Source organism: Parus major, chromosome 13, assembly GCF_001522545.3.
Source record: "Parus major isolate Abel chromosome 13, Parus_major1.1, whole genome shotgun sequence".
Classification (NCBI taxonomy): domain Eukaryota; kingdom Metazoa; phylum Chordata; class Aves; order Passeriformes; family Paridae; genus Parus; species Parus major.
In genome coordinates, this window is record NC_031782.1 from 3,089,697 (window position 1) to 3,100,315 (window position 10,619).

At 45.4% G+C, this 10,619-nt stretch overlaps 1 protein-coding gene across 1 annotated transcript in view; it reads left to right on the forward strand.

Moving 5' to 3' along the window:
- Positions 1–10,619, forward strand: part of SFXN1 (sideroflexin 1) — a 39,499-nt gene that overhangs the window by 6,659 nt on the left and 22,221 nt on the right. The gene's annotated exons all lie outside the window — the stretch shown is intronic.

Below are 10,619 nucleotides of genomic sequence, written 5' to 3' on the forward strand. Positions count from 1 at the left end.
CCGCCGGGCTCCCTCTCCTGGGCGGCCCCGGCCCCGCCGGGGCTGGGCACGGACGGGGAGCCTCACGCATCCCACTCCGCTGCCAGCCCGGCCCCGCGGCTCACACCGCGGCCGGCATCGGCATCCTGCGGGCGGGGAGCGGGGAAAAGGCACGGACAGGTCCCGCGTCCCGAATGAACGGTGCGGGCTCAGGAGAGGGCACGGAGAGGGACAAACACTGCGGAGCCCCGAGCGAGCATCCCCGAGGGCAGGGAAAGCCCGTCCGAGCAGACCCGCGGCTCCCTCCAAAACCTCTTGGCAAACTCCCCCCGGCCCCGTTCGGTGCTGAGCACCAAAACCGGAGCGGTTGTTCCTCAAATCATCCTTTCTACAAAAGGACCTTTTCTTGCTTACCTTAGCTGCAACAGGCAGGGAGAGATGAACATGCTGATTTGCAAGCTTTGCATAGGAATCTAACCCCCCAAAAATGAGAAAATAAATATAAAAGACATCACAAGGAGGTTAAAAAACCTCCTAGAAGAACAAATACTCTTAATAAGTTGTCAACATAAATTCTTTGGGGTCCAGCACTTGTGAAGTTGCTTTTGAGCCATCTCTAATTTCTCACGTCACTTAAAGCAAGAGACAGTGCTAAGCTAACCTCGACTAGTTAACTGAAACACTTGTTTTCCTTTCCCCTTCTCTTTCTTTTTTTGTCAATTTTAACTGCTTCTCACCAAGTTCTCATCCCGCCCTCCCCCTGCTTATTATCCTGTCCTTTAATCATCATTCATCCCCAGAGGAGGGTGAAAATAGACAAGAAAATGAATCCTGTGCTGTTTGGTAATCGAGATCTCTAATGAAGCTCACAGTGAATTTTCTTTTTCTATTTTCAAGATCTTTTTTCCATTGTCTACTGTTCTTAAAGCTCCACACAAGTGAGGTTGATAAGTATTTGCTACAAAGGTAGCACTTTCCTGTTTTTCCATAGAAACCCTGGGCTGAGAACATTGCCTGCAGAAGAAGCCACTGAATATGCTTGATTTTATTTGCAATAACTTCCAGAGCCTCTCCTAATATGACTTTCGACCACAGCCATCCTGGATTATTCCAGGAGAAATTGCAACTTGCAATTGCCCAAAATGCAAAATTTTTGAGGCATACTGGAGAGAAATACTGAGGTACACATCGCAGAGGAGAGAGAAGTCTGCTCTCAAGCATCTGCTTATCAGCTCATCCAGTGAACTCTTCAGTTCATTTTTACCAGGGAGTGGCCTTTCCTGGGGGAGAGGCTGGATTCAGCACTGGAAGAACCTAATGCTGCTGAAATGGGTGAGGGTTTCACTTGAATCTGACATTAAAAAAGCCCTTTTGGATCACCACTCACAGCAGCTCATAAGACTCTCACAGCCCTTATTTTTTTGGCAAATCAAGCATCAGTTTCAGAAGCCAGAGCCTCTCTCCTCTCTCTTCCCTAAGTTTGTGTGACCAGTCCAGGGATGAACGTGAGGTCTGGCTCAGCTCTGACAGCAAAGCCCCTTCAGCGGTTTCAAACACCAGCACTTCATCCAGGGCACCCTGCTGTACTCATTTGTCACTTCTGCTAATTTATGAGCTTTTAAAACTTTCATGACTTAGCAGTCGTACCCAGGTGAGGAACAAAAGCGAAATCCACTAAACCCCTATTATTATTTGGGTAAATTTAATGCTGGAACCAGGCAGGAGATTGCCACAATTCTGGGAGCAACTTACACGACTGTTGGGTCATTTTTCCTTTTGCTGCTCTCCAGCCAGTGTGAGCAGAATCAGCGCTGGTCCAGCTCTGGGATTGCCTGAAACTGTCAGCAAGAGGATGATGGTGCAGGTGTTTCCTGGAGACTCAGAAACAAGCACAGAGCTTGTTAAATTCTCCCTGGGTACTCACATAAAACAGCTGCTTAACTTTATTTAATGTTTTTCAGTCACTACCGTCTGCTGCTGGAATCAAAGCAATGGCCAGCAAAGGAAAGCTTTTGTGTCTTGCCCTACTTGTTCCATAGGAAGACTTAAAAAATATAAATACTGAGTAGCACTTTGATCAAAATCATCTTAATTCAAGCAGAAATTAGCTACTGGAAGACCAAGACCAAGCTGAGAAAAGTCCAGATGTTGCATTCAGAGATGAGCATTCTTTAACCTAAATAGTGCACACACTAGAGCTGGAGAAAGGTTAGCTGAATTTACAAAATATATTGTAGTATGTGGATACAAATTGTATTCACATCACCCTCAGGAGGACTTTTTGTGTCTGCAAGCATGGGATTTACTAAACATGAAATCAGCTGAGGCATATTATCAGAAATAATGTCTAAAAGAGCTGTCAGATTTTTAAATAAGTGGTTATACTAATAAGCCAAGAAAAATTTAGCTTCAGTGTAATCTTCTTGGAGAAGCCAAGGGTTCCTCAAAATCAAACAGCTCTGAAGTCTTTAAAGATCAGTGAAGCATATTGTTTAAATTGACATTATCATGTTGTGCATTCCATGAGGAAAACCACAGTAGTGACTACAAAATCACAGAGCAAAGAGTTGCAGCAGAAAAAAAAACCAAAACAGTGCTAACATCTCTAAGGATCTCAAGTTCACTCTTGAATGATAAAGATACATCAGCAGGGAGAAAGGATCAGTGAGAGAAATGATTTCTAGTCCCCAAAGGCAGACAACCAGAGGCCTAAATATTCAGTTTGGGCACTGTTTTTTTGACTGTAGATTATAGTCACTGCAGCTGGCCCTCAGTGCCTGGCAGATCCAGCAGGGCTGATCTCAAAAAAGCACATCAGTGCCCTTGTGCATGTTGACTTGTGAACTCTTTTTCCAATGGCAGCCACAGAGCATCCCTAGGTATCATGTCACTGGTGAAGTATGTGAGGAAATTTGGACACTGGCAGGGAAAAGGAAAATCAGAAAAGTCCAGAGAGAAACACCACGTGTCAAAGTCTGAATTTAAATGACTCATTTGAGGGGGCTCATTCAGGCTGGACACAGAGAGTAGTGCAGGAGGGTAGAAATGGCAAGGGTTTGTGCTACTGCTTCTGGGGATGTGGAGCTCGTGCACTGGCTGCAGGGTGCTCAGGAGGCAGGACAGGCACTGCTGCTCCCCTGGCATCTCCCCTCTCAGGCACTGATGCATCAGCACAGCCTGACTCCCAGCCAGGAGAGCCCAACTCCACCCCTGGGCCACAGCACGTGGAGCCTGCAGAAAGGATTTCTGCTCTGCAGGAGATTAGGCAGCAGCTTCTCAAAAGGCAGCCTCGTGTCACACACAGGCTTTAGGAGTGCTGGAAAACTATCCTGTGCTTGTTCCATCTTCCCCTCACAGCCCTCTCCTGCTCAGAGCCTGTTCAGGCTCTGCTCCCCTTTCCCTCCCTCCCCAGTGATCCCTCCCTGCATCTCCCCGGAGCAGGTCTCAGCTGGAACCCTCCCCCTCCCCAGATTTTACAACAAAATGGCTCTTTTTGGAGAGATGAGGAAGACAGGAAAGAAAGAGAAGTACCAAACCTGCTGCCAGGGATCCAAGCAGAAGCTGTCACCTGCACAGTCCCCAGCCCCAGGAGCTGTGGGTAATTTAAACTAAGTGTGCTGCTGCCAATAACTGTGTTATTTAATCTGCAGAGCTCAAGCAGTGACTTTTTATGGGGTTTCTCCAGTTCCACCCACTCACTCCCACAGGATCAGAGGAAGAAAATTTTCCCACAAGGAATACTTGGAGTGACCTTCTTCTTGCAGCTCGACCTGCTCTGCCAATCCAAAGGCCATTTACTGGATCTTGAATCACCCTGGAAATTGCTCAAGCAGGGAAACCTAAAATTTCCCCCCTTTTCTTTCTGGGATTTCCATCTGCCACAGATACGGGGCAGGAGAGGGATTACTGCCCTGCCAACACTTCCCTCCAGAGTGGGTAGAGAGCCAAACTGCAGAGGATGAAGAGAATAAATTATAGCTGAGAGGAGAGCTCTAAGGAAAGGAAAATGCATCCTCTGACTGCCTCATCCCTGCGGCACGGCAGAACAGTGCCAGGAAATCTATAGCAAACTAACAAGATTCTTTCTTTAAAACCTAATCTACACCAACAAATACAGAATACCTCAAATATATAAATATATATTTATAATATAATATAAAAATTCCTGATCATTTTACTGAGTGTAAAGGCTGGATGTACTCCCGAATTTTATACTCTAATCCACGTATATAAAAACCTTAACTAATTGCTAAGGGCTTACTATATGAAATGGCTCATGAAGTAGTAAGTCAGCACAAAAATACAGAGTGGGCCTTTGCTTCCCAATTTAGGCTTTATTTGCATATGCATATTTTTTACTACTGTACAGCTTTAATTCTTTCACTCCACGCTGGACAGACATTTTAGGCCCCCAGGAAGAAAAAAAAAATTTGAATATGTGAATCAAAAGAAAAGTCACGGAGAAAATGACAGCACTTTTCATGTTAAAGATGGCTTTGACATGTTAATTAGCATCTCAGAGATTAAATTAAGCCAGCGATACCGAGTGATTCATTAGAATGAAATTAATCTGAGGAATAATTAATTCTGAGGGGATGGAGAAAAAGAATACAAATAGATATATTAGCAGCGAAACTCTTCAGCGATGAGTGTGACAGTGATTTCTAGCAGCAGTGGATGAGACTGCAGATAATACAATTTTCTCAGCAGATGGCTTGGTAGGTGGCACTCTCCCTCCTAAACTGCTCTTACAGATTTACTCCTGAGCTGTGTGCCAGCATCAAATAGATCCTTACCCATATTCCAGCCCAGCCCCTGACTGGTGGATGGAGAAGAAATGTTTAACAGAAGAGCTGTTTACCAGCAGATTTGCTGGTTTTCTGCAGAACCTGTGATGATGAAGTGCTTGGTACCCACAGCAAGCAGACAATAGTTTGCCCTACACTTGGTTATTAAATCCACATTATTACACATCCAGCGCGGTCAGGCTCCACAGCCCTGCCATTGGCAGGCTTGAATTAAAGACAACGAAACTAATACTTACCAAAAAATCAGAAACATCACTTTTCGCTCCTAATGAAGACTGGCAGCGTTTCAGAGCTGCAGCACAGGGAGCCACAGGAGCCCAGCCAGGGCTCTGTGCAAGGGGAGCAGCCCCACGGTGCCCACGGAGCACAGCAGCTCCAGCTCCAGCAGACAGGGTCAGTCCAGCAATGACCAGACCACTCCAAATGTGCCAGTCCTGCAGCTCTGCTGTCTCAGGCATCATTTTCCCATCCACAGCTCCCCACACAACCCTGCTGTTGTTGCGATGTTGCAGTTCCACCTTCAGGTTCTGGGATTAAAGTCTCCCCCAAGGTTGCTTGTCAAAGTCAAATCACACAGTCTGGGCTTGACAGCAGTCAGAAACATCACACCAAGTTCAGCAAAACACTGGAATGATATTCCAAACAAGAATCTGTACCAAGGTCTAACCCTTGGGCTGCTTCACTCCTCCTGGAGTAACTTTCATTCACACTTTTGAGAAACCCTCTGATCCAACTGCCCCAAACCATGGTGTTATCCCAAATCCATTCTCACCCTTGTTCACCTGGATCTGTTATCCTGTCCCAGCCTCTGTGTCTGGCCCACCACATCAGGCAGAACAGTTTCTTCCCCCAAACACGCCTGACTTCTCCCTCTTTGCATCCTGCTTTGATGTCCTTGGCTTTTCCCTGACTGCTGAGACAGTCTCTAACAGGCTGTACTTTCCCAGGCTGGAAATGCTCCCTGAGATTCATTATCCACTTGTCAACATCTGTCCCAAGGTCAGGGGCCAGTTCTTCCTGCTCCCTTCCCACAAAGCTCATCAGGGCTCAGCTCCACTAACAGAGGCATCCAAAGTCTCTTCCCAGTCCATCAAACCAGTCCTCTCCAGTTAGGAGAGGCTAAAAGTAGGGATGTGTTCCAGGTACAAGTTCCATGTCAGTAGGAAGTTCCCTGGTGCTTTCTAGTAATTGTGTACTATTTATAGGAATTCCCTTCTGCTTTCTGATATTTCCCTTCTGCTCTTCAGAAATTTCCCAGAGCTTTCTAAGAGCTGTGCATTTCCTTCTAGGATTTCTCCACTGCTTTATGGCAATTCCTCCTTGCTTCACACGAAATTCTCTCCAGTTTCCTGGGAATTTGTTGGCAATTTTTTTGAAACTCACGTTTTGCTTTCCTGCAGTTCTCCCACAGCTTTCTAAGAATTCAGTTTTCCTTTCTAAGCATTTCCCAACATTTTCCCATGAGTTCTCTGTAGTTTTCTAGGATTTTCCCATGTTTTTTTAGACATTTTTCATACCTTTCCAGGAATTTCCTGCTGCTATGAATCTCTCACTGCTCTCCAGGCACTTCTGTCAGCTTTCAGGTGTATCCACCAGCTTGTGGCACATTGTCAAGGGTTGTTCCACACTGGTTGTGTTGCTGTGTGTTTTGACATGCCAAATGCTATTCCAAGTTGTCCTTTGGTGTCCTGTATTGTCATGTATGACAGATTTTGTTATTGTTGTACTGAAACACCTCGTTCTCATATTTTCAACTATTATATAAAGCCACAGGAAATGCTCAGGAGGTGAAAGTAAAAGGATTAATCAATATCTGGTCCCTAGAAGCTGATGAAAAAAAGTTGTCATATCTATTTGAAGGAGTTGTGAGAGCCTTTGTACTGTGGGGTGTTCCTACACCTCCCCTTGCCCTTACAGGTGTATTTTGACATCCCAGATCATTCTGCTGGTCAAGGGTCTTGCTGCCAACAGCAGCTGGCATGGATCTTTCATGACAACAATGATCCCACATGAGACATTTATAAAATATCCACATCATAGAGGAAATGGCTTCCTAATCTCCTGGAAAGGCTGGTGTATCCCTTTTAAACACAGCTTTATGTCCCTTCTAAATGCAGATTGGCTTTTCATCTTCATTCCCTTCCATTCTTATCCAATATAACTGTGCATCTAGAGAAAGAGGAAAATTGAGTATGCATTAATTTAGCTTGGCACAGCAGAGCATGAGTAACCTAGAACTGAGTTCAAATATTGCAGATGGAGCCAAAGCATTTAAGTGATTTTGTAAGTAACACTCTATCAGCTTATATAAGAGTTTCATTACCATTTATATTGCCAAAAAATGTTGTGTTACTTGCCTGTTTGATCAAATTTCCCAAGATGATAGTTTATTCCTAATCAGCTGAGACTGGGGAAACAGGGTGGTGGTTTTTGTTGTACTGACACAGACCCTCAGAAATCGCTGGCTCATTTACAAGAAACAATCCTTGAACTCCCTCAGGACTGTACTGCTGTCCTAGTCTGACATTTGGATCTTCTACATAAAATTAATGTATATTACGTCAGGAAACCACAGGAAATGCTGGATATACGTGATTCACCTTGTCTAGCATTCTGCTCCTGATAGTAAAACCCAGCACAGAGCCTCCACAGGCACCTCCCATCGAGTGTTAACAAATAATTCCCAGAAATGTTGCTGGTTTATTCTGGCAAATCCCTGATAACAGCCAGCTTGGTGCCAAGGCCAGTTCCTGACTTCGTATTCCAGAGCCAGCCACTGAAAACACCCCAGATCCTTTCATGTGCCTTTGGGAACATCATCACATCATTCCCCACTGCTCTGCAACTACATTTCTCATGGAGCAGGAAAGTCTTGACATCTCCCACGTTTGCCTTCACTCTGATTGCACCGTTTTCAACCCAGGGTTTGAAATTCCTGGTCCTGCAGTGCCACTTACTGGGCACTTCTGTTCATAAAAGCATGTGCAGCTCTTCTTCATTTACTCAGTTGGTTCCCAGGGCGAATTTGAAATGGAGATAAACATAAAACCAATGTTCGCTTAAGGAAAGCAAATACAGTAAAGCTTATTTCTTAGAGGAGGCAGTAATTGTGGAGGAACAGAAATCTTCCTTTTCTGGTCAATGTAGGGAAGAATTTGCCCTGTAATAGTCTGTGAATTCGTCCAGGTAGAAACATGCAGATGGTTAAATTCATCCCTAATTCAACAAATGCATATGGGATTTTGCAGGATTTATTAATATATCCCTTGGGAAATAAAACAACTGAATTCTTCAAAAGGAGCTGGGGTGGGGTTTATTTGATTAATCCAGGCATACATTTTTAATAGAGCCAAAAACATTTTAGTGTGAAAATTAGTGCAGATGAAGAAAGCCATAGAGTCAGAGGTCAGATATTCTTTGTGACTACACATATCCACCCATTTTCCTTTCAGTTTGTAGCTCATGAGTAACTCGTGGTTACTGCTCAGAGCCATCTTAAGCCTTCTCAGAATTCATGGCAAAATATCAGATTTGTTACTCAGCAATGGGAGAAATTACTTGCCCAGTGAAAGAGAAATTATGTAGCTGTTCAAAACCATCTGCACTGATCACAGAGCAAATTATTAACTCATGCAGCTTTGCATGTAATGACTCAGAGAAAGAATTTAGGTATTCATATGTCCACATTAAATACTCTGCAAGCAGAACTTCAACTGTGACGTGAAGAAAAGTCCACATGTGGTTTCAAATCAGATTAACAAGTTAGTATCTTTATTAGAGACAGAACACATCAGTCCTCAAAGCAAACCATACAAAACAACACCAGTTATACCTTACAAAAATTAATTTATTTCTCTGCACAACATCCAGTGTTTCCATTTCCTGAACAAGGTGCTTTCCTGCTCAGTCATTGCCATGTTTTTTAGCAAGAAGTGTTATGGCCAGATACCACCACAAATGTATCAGTGTTGGACCTGTCAGTGGTCGTGGAGACTGGGATCTGACTGACAAATTAGACATTAGCATGAAAATATATAAATTGTGCACAAATTTCGTTGTGCAGTGCAAGGATATTGGTGCCAGTTTTTATTCTTTCATGATGGACTCTCACCTGGTATATTTGCATCTGCAATTGTCATATTTATATCTCAGATTTAAGTTGTGGAGCCACAGGGGAAATAGAACAGGAGACATCTGAGATTGGATGTGGCTGTGTCAGAATGAAAGTTGACAATTTTTTATTGAAAATCATGAACTGAGTTGGCTTTCACTTAAAAACTGAAAACAAACTGCAGCCTATACAATTCTAGTTTATTTTAAATATATATATATATAATTTCACAGAAGTTGAGTATTAACAGTAAAGCTTTCATCAGCAGGTGCAACTTCACAAACATTTGATAGCCGGGCAGAGTCATGGCTTTTTAATATAAAATTCCCAATCAGTATCCTGCAATGAGCAGGGAGAGGGAAGTCAGTCTTGTATCCAAAGAGCTGATCTGCAAAGCTGCCACTCCTCCAGGGATGAGATCTGTGGACAGAGCAGTGATCTTACAATGGGAATTTCAACAGAGTTGCCGGGCTGGGCTATAGATGGCACTTGCAATCCATCTCTGTGTTATTCTGGTCCTCAAAAGAGCTGAATGAGCACGGTTTGTGGTGTCTGCACGGGTGTCCCCCTGCTCCCAGGGCACTCAGCATCGGGACGGGATGGGATAGGATGGGATTGCGATGGGATTGGGACTGGGTTCGGGTTCGGGCCCCTGTGCTGGGGGACAGTGTCAACTGGAATTAGCGGAGCAGGCTGCACAGGACTGATGTGAACCTCAGGGGAAGTAAAAAATCAAACTAGAAGGTTTGAAATTCCAAAGTGTTTCTACTGTTGCAGCAGCCCAGCCACGCCTGGGAATAACAGGAAGAAGGAAAATGACAGTGGGGAGGCCACCATTTGTCCCCGTGCCGGTCTCCTCCTCCACATCTGCATCCAGAACATCATTACTGGTGCCAGCATCTTTGAATTGCTGAAATAGAGATGAAAACACGTCCTGCCCTGAGCACTGCTGCCTTCCCAGTGCCCACACCACACAGCAGGGGATGGGCTGGGGAAGGGATGTCCCGCTCTAGTGAGGGCAGGGGGTGACAGTGACATGTGGACACTCCTCACCAGCTGCTAATGCACTTCTGATCTCCTCCCTCAGCTACGAGCTCTGTGACAAGCCTTGAGCGACCTTCAGAGCCACCTCCTGAGCTGACAGTGCTGTCCTCACACATGGCCATGTATTGTCCCTCATGGCCAGGTTTGGGGGTGTTAGTGTGGCTTGGGTTTGTGATAATAACCCTGGAACAAAAATCCCAGTCCAGCACAGCCTGGAGGAGATTGATGGGAGACCTCACCACGGTCCCTGTATGGGCTTAGGAATTGGACTCGATGGTCCTTGGAGGTCCCTTACAACTCAGAACATTCTGTGGGTCCGTGATTTTGTGGTCTGCAGCTTCCTCAGGAGGGGCAGCACCGATCTCTGCCCTCTGTGACCAGTGACAGGACTCAAGAGAATCGCTGGAGCTGCGTCAGGGGAGAAAATTAGGGAAAGGTTCTTCACGCAAAGCGTGGTTGGGCTCCCCAGGGAAGCCTAACAGAGCTCACAAGGAGCGTTTGTCTGGCAAACGCTCTCGGCTAACGGTGGGACTGCTGGGGCTCCGGGAAGCCAGGAGCGGGACCTGGCCATCCCAGCGGGTGCCCTCCAGCACAGGACACCACATAATAAATAATTAGCGGCAGTAACCGAAACGGAGCCGGGCCTTGGGGGCAGCGGGCGGAGGGGGGCGCGGGCG